The sequence below is a fragment of the Neopsephotus bourkii genome, unplaced genomic scaffold (genome assembly GCF_033783945.1).
Source record: "Neopsephotus bourkii isolate Nb327-2 ecotype Australia unplaced genomic scaffold, CSIRO-AGI_Nbou_v1 NB_354, whole genome shotgun sequence".
Lineage (NCBI taxonomy): Eukaryota > Metazoa > Chordata > Aves > Psittaciformes > Psittacidae > Neopsephotus > Neopsephotus bourkii.
Window position 1 is genome coordinate 437,539 of NW_026900860.1, and position 25,364 is coordinate 462,902.

The 25,364-nt window shown below is 47.3% G+C and overlaps 1 protein-coding gene across 3 annotated transcripts in view; it reads left to right on the plus strand.

The window, feature by feature from the left end:
• Positions 1 to 25,364, plus strand: part of TRERF1 (transcriptional regulating factor 1) — a 99,712-nt gene that overhangs the window by 47,860 nt on the left and 26,488 nt on the right. For all 3 annotated transcript variants that reach the window (XM_061348318.1, XM_061348317.1, XM_061348319.1), the window contains exon 3: positions 22,257 to 22,354. The gene's annotated coding sequence lies outside the window, so the exon portion shown is untranslated. The remainder of the gene's footprint in view (positions 1 to 22,256; positions 22,355 to 25,364) is intronic.

Below are 25,364 nucleotides of genomic sequence, written 5' to 3' on the forward strand. Positions count from 1 at the left end.
TTGGCTTTTCTGTTTCAGAGGCTAATTGTGCTAATTTGCTTGAGACACAATTATCTCAATGGGATTGATTTGTTTAATTAACTCGGGATGCCTGCAGGTTAAATAGTGAGTATAAATAGAAGGACAGTGGGGAATGCATGGCTGATGTTTGTATTGCAGGAGGATTGACTCATATGTAAATGAAGTGCTGCAAGCCTGCCAGGCTAACCTAGTTCTGGGGTGGTTTCTAGATACAAAAACATCTCTTGCACTGTCATGCATAACACAGGGCTCCTACACTCAGGAATAAGTTGGTGAGGAGTGTACACTGTAGTACTAACAGCAGAAACACCTTGCTGCTGTTGTAAATGCCTTGCATGGGAGCACTTTCCTGAGCGCTGCAAAGGGATCGGGGCTGAAGGATGTGGTTTGTGCTGGACCAGTGCAGTGGCACTGCCCTGCTGTAACCCAGCAGCTTCTTCATGTGTCAGCCCTCTTGTGAGGTGTTGGTGCTGTTTCTTGTACCAAACATTGCAAAGGCCACTTCTGAACAGCGAACACAGCTACCTTTTACCTAGCATCCTCAGGCCTGAGACTCAAACCAAAGTTTTGTATGCTCCCTTCTTCTCTGCTTCCTCTACCTCGCTGTGTGGACATAGCACTCTGCACTTCTGCAGAGGATTGGGTGTCCTAATGGACTAGTACTGCAGCCTCTGTGTGTGTCCTCTGCCTACTGCTTGTGGGGGCTCTACCTGATACATTAACATGTGCTTTATCCTAAGGTGGACAGTTATGTTCGAGCCCCAAAGGGGAAGTTCTGAGCCTTTTTGGTTAGTTGGGTCCTGACTAACTTTGGTGTTGTGAAAACCTCGCATCCTCCAAATACTGTTGAGAACAGGTGGGTGTTTCTGATCTCTTCCCTGCCTCAAGTAAATTACTCATTGTCATGAGCTCTGAAGGACTGTAGGCTTTCTCTGAGGTCTTAGTTAGAGCTTGTGGTAAAGTAATGGGCAAACTGAGTGCTGGATGCAAGGAATAGAAAACAAGAACACCAGAGCCCTGCCACAGAACCAAACCAACCAAACACATTTCCTTTTAGCACCTTGGAGTGCATTGCTGTTCCAGAGATGCCTTGGCTCCTGCAGGAGGAGAGTGGGTGGGAGCACTGTAGTCTTCCACAGTTCCCTAATACCTGTGCTGATTTCCCCATCTCCTGTTAGTGTGGCTGTTCCCAACTTCATCTCTTACTGTACAGAGGCCTGCCTTTGTCCTGGGTTATTCTTGTCCTCATTTTCTGAACCTGTTCCTCCAACTGCTATCTCAAGATGAGATCAGATGGTAAGAGCTGAACACAGCACTGGTGGAGAGCACGCTGCTGGTTTATGCTGTGGCACAGCAGCATTGTTGGTCGTCTCCTGTAGGTAATCATGTGAATGCTTTCCTCTTCAAAATGGGAAGGAGGATTTGGAAGTTGTACCTGGGCACATCCAGCACTGCTTTCCATTTGTTTGCTGATGACTCGATTCAGGCATTGAGTTACTCCAATGCTGTTAAACCCAACCATCAGTTCCGAGTGCATCGCGCCGCTCCTTGAAATGCGCTTGGATTCTTATGGATCTGCAGTGGATTTAATTCGCCCCTTGGCCTGGCCCTGCCTGGCTCATCTGCAGCTCCTTCCACAGTTCTGCCCTGGGTTTGACCATCTGTGAGTAACTTTGTCACGTGTGGGTTTTACTGTTCAGGTTTTAGAGGGGAGAGAAGGTGTTGCCTTCATGTCTCACCGTGTTTCAAGAACATAGGAGATACTGCCATCCCAGTGCAGAGCTGAGGGCATCCCTTCTTTTTTGCCTTACTGCAAGCTCTTTCTTTTGTTCTCGTGTATTTCTTGTGTCTCTGCTGCTTTCTAATCTGTATAAATGCTCTCCCTCATAAACCTCAAATTGTTCAGTAGTGTAAAAGGATTTAGTCGAATGTTGTTTGCAAGTCCAATTCCCAGCCTTTTTAAATCCATACTTACGGATTTGAAGCCATGCAAGCCAGGAAGAACTTGTGAGCAGCAAACAGGAAAGCATGGAAGTGTGTATCTGCTGGAGAAACCATGTCAGAAAGCCGAGTTAAGTGCACCAAGGCTATAGCTCTTCCCTCTCCAGGGCACTGTTGCTGCAGCCTTTGTGTTGCTCGTTGTGATATCCCAGTCATTCATATAGGATCAGTTCATTCCTAATGCAGAGAACTGCTCTGGCTTTCAGTGCTGGTAATCGTCCTGCCCTGTTATTGCCAACTTGGAGAGCTGTGGTTTGAGTTTCTTGAGGGGGACATGGGTTATATAGCAGGTCCCTCCGCCTTTCCATCATAGAATCACGGAATGGTTGGAAGGGACCTTAAAGCTCACCCAGCTCTAACCCCTGCCACGGGCAGGGACACCTCACACCTAGACAATGTCACCCAAGCCCCTGTGTCCAGCCTGGCCTTGAACACTGCCAGGGATGGGGCAGCCACAGCTTCTCTGGGCACCCTGTGCCAGCGCCTCAGCACCCTCACAGGGAAGAGCTTCTGCCTTAGATCTAACCTGAACTTGCCCTGCTTTCTGCTGAAAAGATTCCCTTTCTGTACACGTCACTTGTTTTAGACAGCTTATGGAAGCATTGGAGCCCTAGAAGCAGCATTATACTTATTCCACGTCTTCCTGTGAGCCTGCTGTGAGTGCTGTAACTCTGCTCTCAAGCCAGAGGCTTCAACCCTCTGGTGTTTAAGATAGAAGCTGGTTTGCCTCTGCCTGTAAATGTATGTTTCTGTCCTGCTGTGAAGTGGGGTTTACGAGGCCTTTGAGTAGAGCTAAGCTGAGTAATGCCAGCGTAGGGAGCCTTGTAACTCGCAGCAGTGATTTCCCATCGTGTGCTTCTTGGGAGGGGTTTGATTTCCTTCCACCCACTGGGTTAGTGTCCGATGGCAACATCTGAGGGTGACTTGAGCTCTGCTGAGGGAAGCATTACAAAGGGACTTTTGGGAAGTTGCTTTGATGCTCAGGAGTTAAAGAACAGCAACTGTTCTTCCCAAGACATGGTTTCTGACCCAGTTATGTAGATTTCACTCGTAAGGCTTCATTGAAGTAAACCAATTTTGGTTCTGCCTTAAAACCACTGTGGGAAAAGGTCTGCGTGTTTTATTTTTCTTTCAATCTATTACAGCATTGAAGTATTAAATAACTTAATACTGCAAGAGCTTATTCTTTCCACTCCATGGCTTGCTCTGAGACGTGAATATGCCTCCTCAGAGGCACTTTGAGAACGATGCTTCCCAGATGTGCAGGGATGCACACACGTGTGCACGCACCCAAACAGCACTGAGAGTTCAACTTTGAAGGCCTTGGGGGGTATGATTTTGGAGGGGACACACTGGTCTGAGTGGAGACTGCCTAACACTGTGTGTTTAACTGAGAATCATAGAAACACAGAATGGGTTGGGTTGGAAAGGACCTTAAGATCACCCAGTTCCAACCCCTGCCATGGGCAGGGACACCTCACACTGCTCCAAGCCCCTGTGTCCAACCTGGCCTTGAACACTGCCAGGGATGGGGCAGCCACAGCTCTTCTGGGCACCCTGTGCCAGCGCCTCAGCACCCTCACAGGGAAGAGCTTCTGCCTTAGATCTAACCTGAACTTGCCCTGTTCTTGTAGGCCCCCTTTAGATATTGGAAGGCTGCTATGAGGTCTCCACGCAGCCTTCTTGAGAAATCACAAAGCACCGTGCTTTTGTAGTGTACTCCTGTCTTCAAAAGCATGCTTGGGCACATTAAAATCATTTTTTTCCATTGCCTGTTATTTGTAAATTAGAGATTCCTCACACAGAAAAGGTGCTGCATGCCTTTCTACAGGATGACATAGGGATTGCTTCCAGGCTCTGCAGGATGGATAGCCACAGCAGTTCTAGTCATTTTGTTCCTCTGTATTATCTTGAATCAGGAAAACACAACCACTGTGCTTGGTGCATGTAATGGCCTCGCAGATTTCTTCAGGGTAGGTTTAGAAATCAGGCCAGTAGATCACAGTATGTTAGCATGGGCCAGGTAAGGAGAGCTGCTGATGAAAGGCGCATTAGCTGCTCTAGAGGAAGTTAAGTTGAAGTGGGAATTGTTGGTTCCCTTGGAGTGGAGCCTCACAGTAATGCAGCTGGATGGAGCAGCAGGTTGAGTGTGCTGCAGGGACTGCTTGGGACAAGGCATGGATGGGACAAAGATGGGCTAAGGAGTATGTTGGTTGGGATCCTGGGTTCTTTTTCCAAAGGACCTTCAGGACGCTGATGTGGAACGGTCAAAACCCATCAGGAATGTGAATGAAAACCCAGAAGAAGCAAGTCAGAACAAGGATGGTCTGGGGAAGGTGGTGCTGCTTTTGAAGTTACCCATGCAGAGCCCCAGCTGTGTCTTTAGTGCAGAAATACCTTTCTTCCTCTGGTATTGTAGAAAGCCACATCTTAAAGTAAACCTATATTTGACTTGCTTTTGTCTTTATGTTGTTGGCATTGAGTTGCTTGCTTATTGGACCCATGCTTGCCATGCAGGCCATCCAGGTTGCCACCAAGGGATGGTGTCCTTGAAGGATATTTTCCACGTGGTCCTAAAAGTAATACATTCCTAACTGGAGAATGCATCTATTCATGTTACTTTAAGCTTTACATCTTCTCTTTGCCTCTGATGCCCTCAGTGAAGTGTAGAAAATAGGTTGACAGAAAGGCTGACTACCAAATTAAATCTGTGCATGTTTTAAATAACTTTTCACATTGAATCTCTGGAGGTTTTCATCCCTGGATCTGCAGAAATGTCACTCGAGTTTATCTTAGTCCAAGATTTTACCAGGGTGAAATCTCAGAAGTGTGTGCATACATTCCCTTCACCCTCTTTTTTTCCCAGCCCTGTGCCAGGTTGTGCCTCTTCTCCCTTCCCTTGGGTGGCCTTTCCTGGTGCTACTTGCTCAGATGAGTTCAGGCTTGGGATGCAGGGGCACACCTGCTTCCATCAGCCAGCTGTTACTCCGGGATGCGGGTGGGTTTTTGTTTGCCATAAACCAACTTGTGGCTGGTTTGTAGAGACTGGAGGAGCTTCTTAGCACTCCATAATGTGCTGTGCAAGGGGAGGTGGGCACAGTTCGGAATAACTAGCTCAAAGTAGGACAAAGCTGTTTTTCCTGGGAAAACTTGCTCTATTTTGCATCTGTTTCGTTTGAGTGATGAGTGGGGGGGAGGAAAAAAAGAAATCATGAATTTTGCTCTTAATTCTGTCAATCCCTGTAATGTTCATGGGGAAATGTGAATAGAATTTACAAGATTATTGCGGATTATGCAGTGGCCCCGTATCTGTGAGCAGTTCAGGGAGGAAAGTCACTGTTGTACTGTCACTTAAATATGATATGAGAGAGAGACATTTCCCTCCCCTGCTTCCTGCCTCCTTTTATGTGCTTTGCAATGTGAATGTACTAACATCTAGTTGAAAGTTATTTTCGTCACCTAGGCCTTCTCCTTCACATCTACCTCAGAAGCAATGCATGCATCTCTGCGATGTGTGTTTGTTTAATCTAAGGAAGAGCAAAACTGGTTCAGGTGACCGCAGAGGCAGGAACAATTGTTTGCCTGAGAAGATGATGGCAGGTGTTTGTTCTTCTCACCTTTAAGGTGTTTTGTAATCACTTTTCCCCAGATCCAAAAGATAATTTCCTAGGAGATGATGCTTACATGCAAATGGTGTGTGAATTAAGCTTACTTCAGTCACCTTGGGCTGCGACAAAGGGAGAGGAAGAGAATGGATGGTGGTCCTTGCTCTGCAGCGTGCTGAGGGCCCTTGACTTGCCTGAAGGCAAATCAACAAAATGAATAATAGGTACAAAAGAGTAGAAATGATTTCTTCTTTCCCCCCTTAGCGCCTCGCCACTTCTGGTTTTACAGAGATGTGATGGAACTGTTGTTTTTGAGTGTTAAATAATATACATACTTACATAAGAACAAGCTCTATCCCTTTTGTGGGAGTGGTACTGTGTGTTAGGATTTTCTCAGACACATGACAGCAGCTCTAAGGGCTGCTGAGCTTCTTGCCCAGTTCCTTCTCGCAGTGCTGCCCAGTGGGAAAGGCCGGATGCTCCGTGGGGCAGCAGGAGCACCTCGGGCACTTGCTACCTGCTCTTGGGCTTCTGCTCCTGTTGTGGCCTAACAGCATCCGTGGCACTATGGTATGTTCTGACTGGGGTGGTTTGGTGTGGGTGGGCAGCAGCAGCACTGGGGGGGGTTCAGCGGGGGGGGGGGGTTTGGTGTCTGTGTTCAGTATGGCAGGGAAGCGTTGCATCCTTGCTGTTCGCCTTGCAGGAAGTTTTCCCTTCCCTGTGTTTTGTGCCGTTTCAGCTCCCTCGTTGCAGCGTGCTTTCTTGTCGCCTTGTCCTCGTTGGCAGTGCTTTGCAGCCTATCCAGAAACCAAATGACATCTGGTCCCGAAAAAGCTGGTACTGGTTAGTTATTGGTTATAACATAGAAAGGTTTAACTGAACTTCCTGCTGTTGCAGTCTGTGCCCTGGGTATTCCGGAGTTTAGGCTTCTGACCATATCAGCTCGTTTCACTATGCTTCTGACTGCATTAGGCCCCTTGGCCGTCACTAGCGACAAGAGGGCACTTTTCTTTAGGGCAGCTCAGCAGGAACTGGATTTTGGTGCTCTGGGTTGCTTCCTTTTCTGGAATTTTTTGTTTCCCCTTTTCTTTTGGTGTTTCCAAATTGTCTCCATAGGAAACCAAGGGAGAAGAGCCAGCCAAGTTGTCAGTCGTATCAGGTGCACGGTTGCACCTACAGTTCTCAAGTAGGACATCTTTGGAGGGCAATAGTGAAGGCACTGGCTTGAAGTCCTGCTTAGTTTGCCCAGAGCAAAAGGCTTTTTACAGCCTGGAAGGAATGCTTGCGTCTTAAAGAAACCTACGCCTGCTCTTCTTGCTTTTCGGAATGCAGCAGGCCTGTGTGCAGTGGTGGAGATACAAGATCAGCTCTTGAATCTCCACTCTGGTTAGAGCAAAGTACAAATTGAAACTACCCATAGCCAAACAGGGTGCAGAAAGGAACAGACATCGCTTAGTGCTTTCAGCGAAGTGATTGCTAGCATATGAGCATCTGTATAGACACAGATCCCTCCTGTGCCGCTAACAGCTGTTGATGGGTGTTTTCTATCATATTAGAAACTGCTTTAAAACATTCTGCTGCATGGGAGCCCCAAATGTTCTTGTAGGTATTTCTTCCCCAAGCCAACTGGCAAGCTGGAGAGGAGAGCATTTGCGAGAGCTTGCAACCCCATGAGCTTGAGGTTGCTGCAACCTCATGCATTTGAAAAGATGGAGAGACCTGTGCCTGCCACAGCTTGGACGGGTGCTGTTAAACCAGACACAACTGGTTTAGTTCCCATTTAAAAAATGAAATGAGAGGTTGCTGGTGGAGTGTTTCACCCATGATGTTAAGTCTTTGAGTAAAAGCCTAGCAACTCGGACATGGGTTGTAGCTGGCTGATAGAAGCCCATTCCATATGAGCTGTCTTTATAGGGAAAGAAGTAATGCAGTGTAAGTCTGTGACCCCTTCTGCTGAGCGAGCAGCTGGGCTTGGAGCAAGCTGCTCTATTGGAAGGAGTCCCTGCTCATGGCAGGGGTTGGAACTGGATGAGCTTTAAGGTCCCTTCCAACCCAAACCATTCCAGGATTCTGTTGTATGATTCTACTGCGCAAGGGCCCTACCTGGGCAGCACTGCCTCTTAGGGCTGCTCTTCACTCTGAAACCAGTCCCTGCAGACTTGCTGTGCAGCAAAGACTTCTGTCTGTAGTGGTCACTTCTTGGTTTTGAGGGTGGGAAGGAGGGTTTTAACTTCATGTGTCGGTGGAATGTATGAATTACTGTTAAAACAATATTGTAGGCAAAGTGTTTGTATATTTATGGAAGAAGGGAACTATTTTAGGTAGCTCTTCGAGGCGAGCATACTTGTCAAAGAATTTATGGTTCTAGTCGTGGTCCTTCTGAATGTGTTTGACATGATCATTATTCACTCGCACCGTTTGTTCCCTGCCTCGTTACATAACTTAGCAAACCCCTCTAGGGTTACCTTTACTTTTATTTGCATTAGGAATTGCACTATAAAGAATGTCCTCCTCGGGTTGCCTGCTGCCAAGCCAAGAGCTGTAAGTAAAGTGGCTTTTAATTGAAGTACAGGACCACAGAATCGTTATAATGAATGTACCCTCTGGTTTGTCTTTATGTTACCACTTATCTTATTTTTGTACAGTGAACCAAGTTTCTCTTCCTCCTAGTTCTGCTTAACTTGAAATAGTAACTTCTTGCTGGACCAAGTGCTCCAGAGCTCTTGACCTTTATAGCCTCCTGAATAAGTGAATGGTGCCAGGAAGGATAGGTGAGGCTGCTTGTTTGCCTTCTTTCTTTTAATACAGAATTCACTTATGGAGAAGGACACTCTCAGATAGGAGTAAGGAAAAGGTATATGGTGGGAAAGCATCCGTGTGAGCACCTTGTGATCTGCAGGCAGATGTTCCTGGGAAGCGGTTTGCTGCTTTTGACTGGGAGGGTGGGCACATGTTGCCACTTGTGTTTTAATGGAATTCTCCATCTGCTGTCTAGCCAATTCTCTGTCTGAACAGGAAAGTTTTGTGCCAAATGTGACATCAAATGAAGAGAACGGAGGTGGGGGGGTGTTCTCTTTCGGTACTTTGTAAATGTTAAACCCCGATGTGTCTGTGAGGGTGGGCAAATCCAGGTCTTTTTCTGTAGCTGGTTCTTGGCTTTTTTTAAACCAGCAAATCCATCTCATTCTAGTTGGTTGTTAATTTGGAAACACAGAGGCAGGAATTCTTCTTCTCTGTAAACAGCTGCTTTGTTGGGGGTTTTTAGGGAACTAAGTTGGTATCATCTGCTTTATTCGTGGAGTTCTCATCACAGACTACTTCATGTGTTGGATTCCTGCCTCTTGTGCCGAATGTTATTTTTACCCTTTTTGCAAAGGCTGGTGCTGTGCCACTGAATAGATTCTTTAATAGGTCTTTTTTTTCCCCTCTCATTGTTCAGGAGATGCAGTAGTTGTGTCATCCATTCTTAAGAGTCGGGATTCATCACTCTCATGCGCTTTGCTCTCATCCTCTGCGCTGATGATGATCTTTGGTTGTCTGAATCTCTTTATTGACATGGTGCGTTTTTGGGTCCAGAGGTGACAGTTGTGAATCATCTGGTGAGTGACTTCAGTCACGTGGATGGCTTTAGTTTCCTTTTGAAGCACCCTGGGGGCAGAACTCTTTTCTCACTTACTGCATGAGACTTAGGAGTAGGAGCCGTGAGGATCTTGCCTTCCTCTTGCTTATCAGAAGCAAAGCTAATGGTGTAACAGCCTTGTGAGGCCACAGTTATCCATCTACAGTGGTCCATTAGGCATGGGAATGGAGTCAAAAGCCTCTGTTGTGTCAGGGTTTTCTATCTTAGTTAAAGTCTTTCCGTTTAGGACTTTCCGAAAGACATGAACCCACTGGAAATTGTGACGTTCTCAAGTCCAAACCAAGTTCCCTCTGATACTAGCCTGCTACTCGTGAGACAGTTTGTTTGAGGATGTAGCTACAAGGAAAGTAGAACGGAGCCTACTGCCTTGCTAAAGATTTCATTGTTACTGAGCATCATCTTCTTGTTAAGAGGCTATCAGAAGCTGAGAAAGAGAAGTGACATCTGCAAGAAGGTGATGAGGATGATTTAAAGTGTCTGGAAATGCTCCGTTCATACAAACCAGAAACCTCTTGCTGACTCTGTGTCCTGTGCTTGGGGGCATATAAGATGTGCCAGTCTCAGTAGGATGAAGACCTACGAGCATTCCCAAATCTCATCATCTTCAACAAACTCATCAGGAGCCCTGTGTTAGAGAGGGCTGAGATCTGTTCATTTCAGGATCTCATGTCTTAGGTAGGCCTGTGTTGTTCAGAGAAGGTTCTTACCCATGTGTGTTTCACTACAAGATACAGTTTTCAGTTCAGGACTTAATAGTCCAGACTAAAGAATAAATCATCCAAATCTCATCTTTAGGTTCTCCTGACAGGAACAGGCATATATATTGGAAATTAGGATGTAATCATTTATCAGATGGATCACCAGGACCGTGGTCTGTAATTGTACCCTGGTTTGCTGTGAACATAGAGGCATAGAGTGCCTCAGCACCTGTGCACAAAGTGCACCAGGGATGTTTTTCCTCTTCTGAAAACACAGGAAGGTTATCTCCACCCATCAGCAGCTCCCGATGTATCCATGGCCTGCAGTAGGTCATGTCTGGAGGGAGGCGACTCCAAATCGCATCTGAATGGAAGAGCAGCCTCTGGGTTGTGGCTTCTGCTGGCACACCAGGGATAAAGAGAAGTTGGGGACAGCAGCCTGGTGCTCCTCTGCTTTCAGGAGTCAATTGCATTGGGCAAAACCACTGTGCTAGTATTTGAGAGACAGTTACCTTATTGATCAGACCATTATCTGCGTGTCAGTGGCTGCCTCAAGAGCAGGTCTCTGGGGAATGATGGCTTGGACTTGCACGGCTTCAGGAAGCATGCAGAAGTTTGCTGCTTCAGTCACAGGTCTCCCTGTGATCCCAGCACCATCAGTGCTGGAAGGGCCCTCTGGAGCTCATCCAGTCCAACCCCTGCCAAGGCAGGGCCACCGAGACCAGGGCACACAGGAACGTGTCCAGGTGGGTTTGGGATGGCTCCAGAGGGGGAGACTCCACACCCCCCCAGGCAGCCTGTGCCGGGGCTCTGCCACCCTCATGTAAAGAAGCTCTTCCTCGTGTTGGGGTGACTCCTGTTGTGATGGAAGGTACTTTATACCATCCCTCTGGCAAGGGCAGGAGATCTCCAAGGAATGGGGCTTTCCATTTCCTTTTCAGCCTTTGCAGAACTCAGTGCCTGGAGTTAATGAGGTTACAACTGAAACTTCCAGTGTGCAAAGGAATTTCAGCCCACAGCTGAGCCTAGACCTGGTGTCATGGTTTAACCTCAGTCAGCAGCCAAGTACCACATAGCTGCTCACCCATTCCCCTCCTGCCACTGTCCCTGGAAGAGAGCTGGAAAAAGGTTGAGATAGGAATAATTTGATAATTGAAAATGCAATAATAATAATTGTAATTAACAAGGAGATAACAAAAAGAGAGAGAGGAATGAACCCCAAGAAAAGCAAGTGATGCACAACACAATTGCTCACTATCCGCTGACCCATGCCCAGCTCATCCGTGAGCAGTGATCAGTGCCTCCCATCTGACTCCCCCAGTTCCTATCCTGTGCATGATGTTCTGCAGGCTGGAATACCCCTTTGGCTGGTTCAGGTCAGCTCTCCTGCCTCTGCTTCTTCCCAGCTGCTTGTGCCCCTCCTCGCTGGCAGAGCATGGGAAGCTGAAACGGCCTTGACTTAGGGTAAGCATTACTTAGCAACAACTAAAACATGGGTGTGTTATCAGGCTTGTTCTCAAGCCAAAGCCAAAGCACAGTGCTGCACCAGCTACTGGGAAGCAAAATTAACTCTATCCCAGCCGAAACCAGGGTAAAACTCATACCCTGCTGATGAAAAGAGAGATGTAGTTTTTGAGAGAGCTGGGGATTGCTGAAAGTAAAGCAGCAGGAACTACGGGAGCACAGACTTGTGAGTGTTGCATTACCAGAGACATGAGCACAGGGGAAAATGAGGTAAAGAATTCCTTGAGGAAAACTGCCCTGTAGGAGAAGGAAGATGAAAATCAAATTCCTAGCAGGAATCTCAATATTTAAAAAATGAAATTAAAACATTTAGGCCCAGGGCACACAGAGATAATCTCTATCCATCAGTGTTGTTACATTACCTGGTACAGCATCTGATGCACAGACTGGGTTTTGTAGCTTGAATGTGCAGCCTGGGAATGCTAAGGACATGGCAGAAACCAGAACTGTTCCAATTATCTTCAGTCTCATGCAGTTATCTCTTATCCAGGAGCCTTGTCTCTGAATGTCCCATAAAGATAATTGGATTTCAACAGAAAATATATTTCTTTCTTAGGTGGGACTCCTGCTTATTAAAAAAAGCAAGCATTGTTTTGCACAAGCCAGCATCACATTACTGTTGTTCTGACCTGATTCCGGGCATCTGAAGGAAAACAAATGTTTGCACATTAGGTTTTTGGAGGCAAGTTTACATCCCAGACACAGTGTACATTATATATTATATGTCCATACACATTATATATGTCCTTCTTAGTGCCTTTTGACGCTGGCATCCTGGCCTGTATCAGTACCAGTGTGGCAGCAGGGCCAGGGCAGTGATTGTGCCCCTGCACTGGGCACTGGTGAGGCTGCACCTCGAATCCTGTGTTCAGCTCTGGGCTCCTCACTGCAAGAGAGACACTGAGGGGCTGGAGTGGGGCCAGAGAAGGGCACTGGAGCTGGTGCAGGGCCTGGAGCCCAAGTGTGATGGGGAAGGGCTGAGGGACCTGGGGGGGTTCAGTGTGGAGAAGAGAAGGCTCAGGGGGGACCTGATGGCTCCCTACAACTGCCTGACAGGAGGATGGAGCCAGGAGGGGCTGGGCTCTGCTCCCAAGGAACGGGACAAGAGGAACCGGCCTCAAGCTGCACCAGGGCAGGTTTAGATGGAGCTGAGGAACAATTCCTGCCCCAGAGGGTGCTCAGGCATTGGAACAGGCTGCCCAGGGCAGGGCTGCAGGCACCGTCCCTGCAAGTGTTCACACAGCGTGGAGACAAGGCCTCAGTGCCATGGGTTAGTGCTGGGGCACTGCTGGCCTTGGCAGTGCTGGGGCACGGTTGGACTGGGTGAGCTTAAAGGGCTTCGCCAGCCTGGTTGATTCCATGATTCTATGGCAATAAGGACTCTCCACCACAAGATAAAGGAAAAAATGTAAGGTTGCATATATATTGCAGAAAATCCTTTAATAGTACTGTAGCCCTCCCCATGAAGTCTCTGCTTGTGATCTTTGTTAGATGAGACAGCTTTTGGAGCACCTTCCTCACCCTCACGTGCATTGGTGCTCTCCTCCTGTGGATGTATTCCTAGGGTAAGGCTGTTTTGGAATGCCCCAGTGCTGTGCTGGGGTCAGTCCCTGTATGCCTGCCGCCAGCCTTGCTGCTGGGGAGTCCTGCCTCCCAGTCAGTGAGTGCAGTGCAGTGCACGTGTCCTGTATTCCTGTTCTAAGAGAAATCTTTTCCTTTTCAGTAATACTGTTTCAGTTCTCAAGCACCGTTATATCAAATTTCAGTGTCAATATTCAATAACAACTATACAGTTCATTATTTGGATAACTTCTGAGGTGCCTGTCTTGTGATGTGACTTACATCAGTGCTAAAAGAACCACACACACACTCCCCCAGCCACTCTAAAGGGAAAGTGGCGCAGCCTGCACCTCAGTTAAGGACCAGGAGGTTTGACCAAGAGGACCTCCCATATGGAGACAGGCCAGGTTGGATGGGGCTTGGAGCAAGCTGCTCTAGTGGAAGATGTCCCTGCCTGTGGCCCCGGCTTGGGACTGGATGATCTTAAGGTCCTTTCCAACCCAAACCAGTCTGGGATTCTGTAACAGTGGTGTTTCCTTAACATGATGTGCTATTGGAGCTAAGTGCAGGCAGAGAAATGAGGGCAAGGTTTGACATCCCTGAGCCCTTCAGGCTGTGCAGGGGTAATGCCAGCCTTTGCTCCACAAGTGGGCCACCACGCTTCCTGAATGGGAATATTCTTCATTATGGGAGGGCCTTTTGAAGACTTGTGCCCCTGCCCTGCTATCCCTCATGTCAGGTTGTGTTGGAGCTTTGGGGTGCTCTTGAGCTGCTTTCTCTGGTAGGAGAGGCTGTAGCACCGCCTGCTCCGATTTGGCTGGTATTTGACTCGCTGAGCACACCTGTGATGCATCTCACCTTTGGTTGCTGCTGCAGTTGGGTTTGTCTCCTGTTTGAATTGTGTGCTTAAATCAACTCAGAATCCCACCTTGCTCCTCTTCTGCAGCCCCAAGTTAAGTTTGCTGCTCTCTGGGGTGTTGAGGGTTGTTAGAAATGGCATTGTCAGTTGCATCTTTCAGCCAGTGCTATGGGTTAGTGGTGGTCTTGGCAGTGCTTGGGGTTGCTGATCTTAAAGCTCTTTCCCAACCTGGTTGATTCTGTGATTCATGAAGAAGTTCTCTGCTCACGTGACTTGTAGCCACAGTTCCTTGGGCAGTTCCCAAGGATGCAATGGTGGGGAGATCAGCATCCATCCTGCTCCGTTACAGGTTACTTTTCCACTCAGATCTCTTGAGTAGATACTGCAGAGAGGCTTGAGCCTGCTGCAAGTGAGAAGTGAGCAGAAGGGAAACCACGAGTGTCTCAGCACCACCGTCTTCTTTCCAGAATCCTGTCATAAATCAGGTAACGCTGTTCTGAGAATTGCTTGCTTGCTAATTATTGGAAAAGCATTACCTTGTCTTTGTGTCTGTAATTAGCATTTCATCTGGGGTCTGGGGCTTGGTGATAAATGACTCTTATATGCCATAGGCTCAGTAGATGATGAAAAACTGAAGTCTGTGCTTACTTTTTTCCTATATAAACCAGAACTGAGCAGATCTCTAAGTAGAAACGGTGACAGAAACGATGTGGTCTGAAGGAGGAGGTTGTCTTTATTTCTCTGTTTCCTCGTCAGGTGGCTCACAGTCCACATAAACAACGCAGTAAATAAATACTTGGTCCAGTCTTGGCCAGGATAGCCATAGGAAGTCCTTTTATGCGTTTCTAAATCAGAGGATAAAAATGCAGCTCCTATAAACTGACAGGAGAATTAGAGAGTGAGTCTTTAAAAGCATGATGTAGAGCAGCCCAGATTTCCAGATAGCGCACTCTGAAACTTAATATCCACATAAAAGAATTGATGCAAAATGTGGATGTAAAAATAGCGTGTATCCATCTGAGAGGAGTCTTTCAGAGAGAGCAGGCTGGAAAGTGGTGCTGAGGTTCTGTCTGCTCTGCTGGCTTGGGGAGTTTGAGGCTGAGATCTTGGGCACCTGAGCACCACTGTGTGTGATGCACGCCTTACCTGAGCAGGATGTGTGCTAGGCATGTTACCTTGTCTGTTTGAAGGTAGGTAAAGAGAGGTGGTCTTTTGCAGCCTGTTTGGAGAGATAATTCATAGAGATGGCAGCAGATGGGAAATCACTGCTTTTAGTGCAGTGGCGAGCAGATCTGGGGAGGTTGTTCCATAAGGGAACCTCAATGGCTTGAATAAATGGGACTTTAGAATATGTCCACTTCTCCCTCCTAGCAACCAAAACTATTATGAGGTTCATTCAGCACAGCTCTGCTTGCTTGGAGGGCACTTGTGCATAATTCATGCCAGATTCAGATAAAATTGGGACTTATGAAATGAGAGATGGGCTCCTTATTGCAAACCCCCGAGTCTCTTCACCATTGCGCAGAGTGCTGTGCCAGGGTGCCAGTTGGGTCATGGGGAGATGCAAGCAGAGCCTTGTGGTTCTTGAATTGTCTGGGACAACAATTCAAGCTCTGTTTGTGATAGAGCTGAAAATGGTATGAGGTAGTCAGGCATACATTGGTTTCAGTCGGAAGTGTGACATTCCAGTCATTCCGAAGGATGACTTGGTCAACTTGTGTGTGAGGTAGAGCCATAAATGACAGGCAAGTTTATCGCTTTGTTCAGAGTGTTTCCTGTTTATAATTCATTGCCAGAAGAACCTGTGGTGTTGCACTGTGCCTGCTATAGAGAAGGCTTCCTCCTGGGTGCCTGTTGGGCACTCTCTGCAAGCATCTTCCTGTTGTTCTGCTAAGAAACAAGCTGGCAGTTTTGTCCCAAATAAAGCTTTAGCCATTCATTTATGTTGAAGGCCCTTACCTGAAGGTGCTCTTCTGGTCTCTCCCTCCTCCCCCTTGGTTGGCCACATATTAGGAAGAACAAAAAAGCCCAACCACCCAACCCAACCAAAACAAACACTGACCAAATCACCTTCCCTGGCCTCCCTGGGAAGGGAAACATGCCCCTAATCTGTGTTTCCCTGTTTGTATTTCTCTCAGGTAATTGTTGAGTAGGATGAACTTGCTCCTTGCAGAATGCGTGCTTACTTTGTCACTTCTGTATCGAGAAAGTGAGCGTCCTGTGTGCTTTGTCACAGGTTGGCAGAATTGGAGAGCGTGGAGCTACGCTTAGGGTGGGAAACACCTCGAAAGTGAAGTTAGAAGGGCTGGGAATGGGCATGCTCCAGAATTTAGGTGGTCATCTGAGAGGAAGCATAGAAGCCAGTTCTCAAAGCCTCACAGACTGTGTATCCATTCCTCAAGGCCAGGCTGGGCACAGGGGCTTGGAGCAAGCTGCTCTAGTGGAAGGTGTCCCTGCCTGTAGCAGGGGTTGGAACTGATGAGCTTTAGGGTCCTTTCCACCCCAAGCCAGTCTGGGATTATCTGTACCTGTAGGGTGATGGGGTAAGATGCTCGTAGCTTTGCTCCCCCCCTTTTGGGAACTTCGTTGTTTTTCGAGTGTTAAATGCAAAACCTGAAGTTGTGACAAAAATGTGTAAGTTGTGCTTACTCACTCTCCCTCGCCTGCAAGGTGAAGGCACCGCTGTGCTCAAAAGTGTTGTCCTTTCCCCTTTTCTGTGCTACTTCTGCTTACATGGAATACTAGGAAAGGAAACAGGATCGGCAAATTACCTACTCTGCAGAAGAGCCCGCACAAGGGAAAAAGACTTCTATAGGGATGACTAAGAGCTTTTAATGTAATGAAGCAGAAATTGCTCATACTAATACTTGGATAAATTCCTCACAAAGTTGAGGAAGGTGCTGAGTGTCAGCGCTCCTCTGGAAGTGGTAAACGTAATTGTAAAACTGAATGGCATGGCATTTAATTACATAAGGAGCCAAAAGGGCTAAAAGAACCTTGGCTGTATCAGAAAGCAATTTAAAGCATAAGCTAGGGAAAAAGGTGTATTTCTCTCACAGTAAGAGGAATTCCACCGCCGGCTGCATTGATTTAGTGTCTTCTGTTTTGTCACTATGGGGGTGAGGGGTAAAGGTGTGGTTTTGTTCCCTCAGCCTTCCAAGCCAACCCATTCCCCTTCTCAGCCAGAGCAGTGCAAGCAAGTTGGATAAATACAAACACAGGATGGAGGAATTTAATCAGTCCCTTTGGTTGCTCCATATCCACTTGTCTGATGGATGGGATTGTCCCTTTCGGAGGGATCACCGGAAGCAAAGCTCTGCGGCTGTTGGCAAACCCAGTACAGTGCAAAGGCCAGGCCTGAGTTCATGTGGGGTACCCACAGCGCTCCCCGCACAGCGCGGCTGTGCCAAGGATGCTGCTTCCCTTCACTCCAGACATGAATATTCACTGGGAAAGCTCTTGCACATCGTGCGTCTCCCAGCGCATCCCTGGCACTGCGCAGGAGCCTGTCTGCAGAGCACTGGGAAGGGCTGGCTTCTCATTCCCCTCCTGCTTCTGTGCAGCGCATCTGGAGCCCAGCGGTACCTGTTGGAGACTCAGCTTTGGCTGCTTATTCGTTTGGGGTGTTTCTGGGCTGGCAGTGGTGTTTCCTGAGCTGAGGAGTTCCGTCTCCTCAGGGCAGGGATGCTGTGTGAGCGTGGCACAAGAGGTCCAAGCATTGCATTGTCGGGCTCTTGGCAGGAGATCTCACTGTGAAGCGTTCTCAACTCTGCCAACCTGGAAGAATCAGGGCTAAAACTCTCTATGGGCAGCCCTTGCATGAAGACTTTTCCCTTTCCTTGAGTGACTGGGGAATTTAATTGAGGAGAGTGGCTGTTTTCCAGGGATTTTGTGAAGGGAAAGAGTAGTGGGGGGTGTTTCAAGGAAGCAGGGCTGTTTATTGGTGTCATTTGTGGTGCTGATACTGCCTGAACGGTTCCAGTCACCTCGTAGCTTAGGGGAACTGACATTCTGCAGGAGTGTAGGGTTAGGGTCATAGGAACAAGGAAAAGAAGGCCTGGCTGAAGTGTGCTGCAGGAGGACTCCTTGTACTGGATGATTGCATGATAAAATGCCAGAGGAAATTGCTAGTAGATAAATGAAAGCAATGCATGTGGGAGGGTGAAGGGGGTCACAGCACGGCATATGGCCTGAGTAGTGCTGCACCAGGTGTTCCTGCTCTGAAAGGAGACTCTGTGGTTGTCCTGGGGTAAAATGAGTGTCAGAACTCACTAGTGAATGAGCAGAAACCAACGTACAGCATTAATGTGCCACGGCATAAATGTGGGGTGCTCCCCAGCCTTCAACACCATGTGTATTGGGTGGCTGAGAGGGACCCTTCATCAGGGACTGCAGCCATAGGACAAGGGGTGATGGGTTCAGACTGAAACAGGGCAAGTTCAGGTTAGATCTAAGGCAGAAGCTCTTCCCTGTGAGGGTGCTGAGGCGCTGGCACAGGGTGCCCAGAGAAGCTGTGGCTGCCCCATCCCTGGCAGTGCTCAAGGCCAGGTTGGACACAGGGGCTTGGAGCAAGCTGCTCCAGTGGAAGGGGTTGGGACTGGATGAGCTTTAAGTTCCCTTCCAACCCAAACCATTCCATGATTTTTGGGATGTGTAATCTCTCTGTGCTGCAGCATCTCATCTGTAAGATGTGTCATTTGTCGAAGAGATTTTCTCTGGAAATAAGTGTCACACAATATTCCTGAAGCATTTCAAAGATGTAGAAATGAGCTCATCAAAGTGGTCATGTGTGCATGAGGAATCCTGTCCTTAGAGAACTGGAATTCCTAGAGGTTTTCCTAGGAATGTGCAGTCAGGAAGCCGAACATGGACCAGAGAAAGGCAGCACAATCATGAACTTGGTGCTTAAGAGAGGATCTCCAGCATGTGCAGAGGCTGTGCTCTGATGTAAATGCATTAAGTGAATCAGAGTAATGGTACATGTGTAATAACGATAGCTCTGGTACTGTCCACTTCTTGTTGCTGGTTTTGCCAGTCACTGTTACAGTCCTTGTTGGTATTGCTTTTCAGTTCAGGTACTGTGTTATTGTGCTGTGGTGTCTTATCTTAAGGTGGCTTACTTTTCTCCTTTTCTGTTCCCAAAAAAAATAAATACTATTTAATCATGACCAGCCAATTTAGATAACAGGATGCTCTTGGTCACCCTTGTTGTAATGGAAGTAATGATAAATATAGTGGAGGCAAATCTTGTGTTTCATCGATTAAAGTAGGTGAGGCTTATGTGTTTCATGGGAGGGTTATAGCTGGCGGCTGTGTGTGGTTGGATAAACCAGCAGTGACTGGGCAGGAGAACAGAAATCCCAAATGATCTTTTGTTATTGTTATTGGGTTTGGGTGTTTGTAAGGGGCTTTTGTGTTCTTTCGGAATCACATTTTGGATGCTCTCACAGGAAGCCTGAGTTCTCAGTTCCAGCTTTTCAGTTAGGGTCTTCATGTCAAGCGATACAGAAATCTATCCTGTTAATCTAGTTATTCTAGAAGGGTGCATGTTGAATGCTTCAGTAGATGATGTGTGTATCCTCATCACTGATCTGTATTGTTCTTTTAAGTCCTAAAATCTGCCATGCAGCCGTAGCGTTGTCCTTGGAAGCACATGGCCTTGTCCAGCCTATGGAGCACCTGCATGGCCTTCCTTGGTGTCACTGCTCTTCATGATGGCTGAGTGGGGCATCGTCATCGGCCAGGCAAAGGTTCTCCTCATCCTAGCCTGCCATTAGGCCTTGGAGCAGCCAATGTATTCCCAGCAGAGCCTGACAGACCTCTGGGAAGTGGCTCCATAGGGTGACCCGCAGCCAAGGCGTTGCAATAGAAGCGCTGTCCCCACGCTGTTGCTGCAGTAGTGTAACCAGCAGTGGGGTTTGAGCCGTCGCTCCTAGGGCAGTGCTGTGTCTTTGTGCTTCTCCTTAATAAGCCCTGTGGAGGCTCCTGAAGGATTCATTCAGCCTCTGTCTAGAACCCTTCCTCTCATGTGTTCCCCTAATGTGCGGGTAGGTAGGAACTTTGAGTTTCTGAACTGTAACTGGAGAAACCCCCTGTTTCGAGGTGTGTTGCCTATGGTTTTACTGCCATCCTCCACTCTACCGCTGGAAAAATAGCTGGTTTAACTTTCAGCCTGAGGCTCTGCTGATCAATACTTTACAAGCACAGTAAAGTTCAAGAAATGGCCTCCATTACTATCTCGAGATGAGAAATTGATTTAGCTTCGTTCTCTCTCTGCTAATTCATCTGCGCTTTACGCTCCCATAAAAGGTATTATGTGCTCCTGATTTTACAGCAGAGTCATCAATCCTAATGAATAGAGAAGAATTCATGTTGTGGGTATGGGATAGCTGATCTCTGACTTAGCTTCTCTTTACTGTGCTTTGGTTACATGCAGAATCTAGGGGCTAGGATAGGAGCAAAACTGAACAGTGTGGCAAAGGAACATAAAATCAGATTGCTTTTTAGTCTTAACCCCCCAAAAATCAGATGCTGATTGAAATGTGATGAAGGGAATTCAAACCTCGCTTGTGAATTGTATGTACTTTTACAGTGCTGGGTCCGTTGGGACCGTTTTCATTATTAGCCATCATTTCACTCCTTCTGGCTCTAAAATGCTCAAAGTTTTATTCTTTAAGTGTGTTATTATACATGAGAGCTTTGCACATATCTGCCTATTTACATACAGCTACATAGGAGTGGTGGTACAGCTCCGATGATGAAGCTGCTGTAGTGGGAAAAGCAGCCAAAACAAGTAAGAAACACAGAAAACGGCTTTCCTGGGCATTTATGTTGTTAGTATTCCCATTGTCCATTGGCTTGGCCTCTGTAGGACGCTGCCAGGGATGGTTTGTCTGCAGAATGGTTTGGCATTTTTAAGTTTAATTCATTCATTAGCATTCATTGTTCCAGAAAGAGAGCAAAATCATGTGCTGTGCCTCTGGTCACTGCTCGTGGTGCAGCACTTAGTTAGTAAACCAAATGTAAACGTCTTGGCAGGTTCCAAACTGCTGTGTTAAACTGGGGGGTAAATCAGCTTTCTCTTTTGGCTCTGCTCATGTTAAGCCCACGTATTCCCTGTGCCTCTATGTTACAAACAAGTGTGAGGCATCCCTGCCCATGTAGCCGGTCAGCCAGTTCCCCCCCCACTGCACTGACCACTTGTCTGGACTGGAATGTGTTGGTTTCTCTAGGAGGTGGCCTCTCAGAATCCATATGGAAAGCCGTGGAGAAATCCAGGTGGGCAGTGCCCACTGCTCGCCCCGCATCAGCGGAGCAGGTTACTTGGTTGGAGAAGGTGATCAGGTTTGTCAAACATGACTTGCACTCGGTGAATCCATGCTGGCTTTCACCAGTCTCATGCTTCCTCTGAGTCGTGAGAGCCTCCAGGAGGACTTGTTCCATAATTTGACCAGGGACTGAAGTAGGACTGGTGGGCCTGGATCCTGCTTTAAAGCCCTTCTTGTAGATGGGGGTGACATCAGCCTTCTTCTAGACTTATGGGACATCCCCAACTTCCACAGCTCCTCCGTGATTATGGAGAGCAGCCTCCCAACAACCTCAGTCAGCCTTTGGGTGCTCAGGGCCTTTCCTAAAAGCCATCTTGGCAGCAGCACCTACAAACCCAAGCGTGTTGTTTTCACTTATGTAATTTCAGATGCCTGCTGTAGATATCTCTTCTGCAGTGGGTGACAACCTGATTATATCTCCCGCACCCTTGACTTTCATTAATCCCTCCCTTCCTGATTGCTCTACCTTCTCTTGTTTGTGCGATGCTCCTCAGGTAGGTTGCAAGCTCCGGGCCAGCAAATCTCTTCTCCGTGAGAGCATCCAGCTTGTCTTTGGGTTCTGTCCAAGCACTGCAAGATGCTGCTAAATCTCAGTGGCCTCTGCAGTAGAGGCACAACGTTGTTCTGTTTGTTTCATCACCGTAACCCATTCCTCATTTTGCAGTAGGCAAATAATAAGAGCTGAATAAGAAGAGAAGGTGAATTTACCTGTGTTTCAGTCTGTAATTTGAAGGACTGGGGATGAATCAATCCCAAAGATTGGACAGTGAAGAAGCCTCTCGCCATTGATACAGGAAAGAGGTTCTGGGTTGTTCCTTAAGGGAGTTAACAGTGCTGATAGACGTCCTCTGCAACCGTGACTTGAAGAACAGGGTAACATGGAGATCCTATAGTGAATAAACATTAGTATTTGGTTGTGTTGCGATCGGAAGCTCATGGTTTGGGGCAAGCTGGTGATATTTTATGAGAGAATCAGGCTGGGGGAAAACTTAAATTTCCTTTCTTGTGCCTTTTGCTTAGATACATCAGTGGGAGATCCCAGAATGAAAGCAGCATGAGATGTTATGGCAGAGACAGCACAGCAAGCTCCAAGAGTCTCACAGATCCTCAGAAATCAGGTAACGTCACAGCATCACACATCCCCCTTCTGTGGGGCTCCTTTGATGGGTGAGGCTCAGTGCTTTTTGACTGCTTCCCGAAATTTGGGCTTCAGAAACTCTGCGGCTTTATTGATGGGCTTCTCAAATATGACTGCCTTGTGTTTTGTTCTCAAATAGGGCTTCTTTCTGTCCTGTGAAACATTATATAGATGCCACAGGGTCTATGGCATGGGAGATCCCCGCACACTCTGTCTTGAGGGCCACCATGGCTGGAGGCGCCAAGGATGTGCCCTTCGTCCCAAAAAGCTACAAAAGGCAGCAGCCACAGCAGTCAGCTCTGCACAGCCACTGGGTTTTGCTTGGCTCCATTGCTGGCTACCAGTGGGATGTGTTTTAGAGGGATTGGCTTTTCAGAGGGCTTTGAAGCTGTACTTCTGAACACTGTCTCCTTAGGGGGAGACGCTGGGCTCCAAATAGCTGTTCCCTCCCTACCTGAAGCTTGGTCATGTGCTGTTTTCCATGTATTACTGCTTCTGCCTGGGTTTTTGATTGTTACCCCAGGATGATCCCTTCTTGCCTGTTCTTGCAAACCCAAGCCTATGTTCTCTGCCTGTTTCACAGCTTATACAGTCACAGAAAAAGGCAATTACATTGCAAGCTTCAGAGGATAAACACTGTAGAGGGCAGGAAGAGAGTGGTGAAGTGCAGGATGCCCACCTTTATACTCTGGTTTTGTGCTTATCACTGCTGTGGTCACTGCAATAGCTGAGGTTTGAGTGGAAAGGCCTAAAAACTTTCCTTCCTCCCCCAAATCAAAGGCACTGAGCAGAGATTGTGATGCAGCCACATGTGATAAGTGAGGCAAGATCTGTCCTGAGGTCTTCATGCCAGGGTGTTCTTATGTCTGGAGAACTTGGGTGTTGCTGGGGAAAGCCAAGGCACTCAGTTCACTAATAAAAGTATGTTCAAATATGAAGTTGAGGCCAGTTTTCATAGTAAGCCATTGAGATGAAGTAGGACTCAGCAGGAGCTATTACTGTTTATTTCCTCTAAACAGGCAGTAAACCTGTATTGGCTGAAGGGATTCCAAATAGGGCTTCGTAGACAGCTTCAGCCTTGCTCACATCCCCAGTAGTGTATTGGTGAATATTAGATAATCATTGCCTTTATCACGGCCCCTTTAATTTAGACCTCATAGCAGCCTTCCAGTACCTGAAGGGGGCTGATAAGGATGCTGGGGAGGGACTCTTCAGTGGGGACTGTAGTGGTAGGACAAGGAGTAACAGGTTCAAACTGAAACAGGGGAAGTTTATATAGGATATAAAGATGGATATAAGGAAGAAGTTCTCTAAGGGTGGTGAGGCACTGGAATCAGTTGCCCAAGGAAGCTGTGAATGCTCCATCCCTGGCAGTGTTCAAGGCCAGGATGGACAGAGCCTTGGGGGCCATGGTTTAGTGTGAGGTGTCCCTGCCCATGGCAGGGGGGTTGGAACTGAATGATCTTAAGGTCCTTTCCAACCCTAACTGTTCTACGATTCTATGATTGTATAATGCTGTCTTCTGTATGGGTTTTAGTTGCTCAGTCATGGAATATGGAATTCCAGTGCCCTCCTGGCCTTACTTAAAAGTTTGCAGTCTATTTCTTATCAGTGTTGTGAGGAGATCACAGCAGTCCCTATTTGCCCTTTCATGAAATGATGTGGTACCTGCTCCGGTTGCCGTTTTCCAAACCCTTCTGAGTGCCTACAAACTGTAACACCCATTCACTGACAGCAAAGATAAGCAGATTTATTGAAGCAGCCTTCTTCCTTTCTTTGGTGCCCATGGAACTGTGAGCTAATTTGCATTTAATGGCTTTATGTAGAAATCAGCCTCCTGTTGAAAGAGAGAATTCTGTTAGTTTTGGGGGGGAAAGCAGTGTTTTCATTCAATCACCCGTGCCTCCCAATGTGTTTTCTGCTTGTATCTTTGATCAAAAGATGGTTTTGCTTGTTTGTCTTCCTTCCTCCTCCCCCTTTGCTAGGGACTTGCCTGAGATGCTCAACTGTTGGTTTTGCTGTTTATTGTTTCTGTTGCCTTTTCTAACTGCACTGAGGCAGAGCCCTGCTCGCTTCCCCTCCCAATGCCATCGCTGCTCTCCCTTCCCACAAGTCCAGTGTGTTCTTTATTAAACTGAATGAGGACACTCTGGTTTCCAGTCTTAAGAGTGGAAATGGGAACAGCATAAATGAGCAGCCACAGGAGACCCAGCAGCCTTTCCAACTGCACTGCAGAGGGAACTCAGCTGCAAAGGGAATGATAATTTTGGGAGGATTTGCACAACTCTTAAAGAATTGCCAGCATTAATATTAAAAGCAGCTCATCTGGTTTTCCCTTCCACTTTAAGAGTGTGTTGCTTTCTTACCAATGTACTGCACATTCTGCTTTCTTTCCATCCTTCTTTATCAATTGGTTTAGTTGCTTCTAGTCTCACCTGCTGGAATGGGGTGCTTTGGTGGTGCTGGTTTTGCCTTGGGGTTTGCATGCAGATACGGGCATGGATTTGAGATCTCTGCCATTCAAAGAACGCCAGAACTGAACTGCAGATGTATCCTGGATTGGGATGAAAAGATTGTCGCCCTGTAAGCGTTTGTCCTTGGGATAACCGTAGAATATTCTTGTTTGTCCTTGAAATCCATATTGCTATCTTGGTGTTTGTTCTAACGCAATAGCCATGATCCTAATACCTTTTGACCCTTATTTTCAGCCTCTGCCTCCCTTTATTGCTATATCAGGTGTCTTCAGGGCTTCTATAGATGTTTTATAGAATAATAGAGTAATCTTCGAGTTGTTACCTTCTCACCTCTCTTTGCCCTTTGTTCTCTGCTCGTTCACCCCACCACCTTGTGTGACACTAGGAATCATTCGTTCTGTTTCAGTACTCTGCTGCCTTTTTCACATGCTTATTTCCTGTGCCAGAAAAACCCGAGCTGGGCCTTGAACGGTGGCTGCACAAAGAGTTACGGAGGCAAACCTGGTGTCTAAGTAG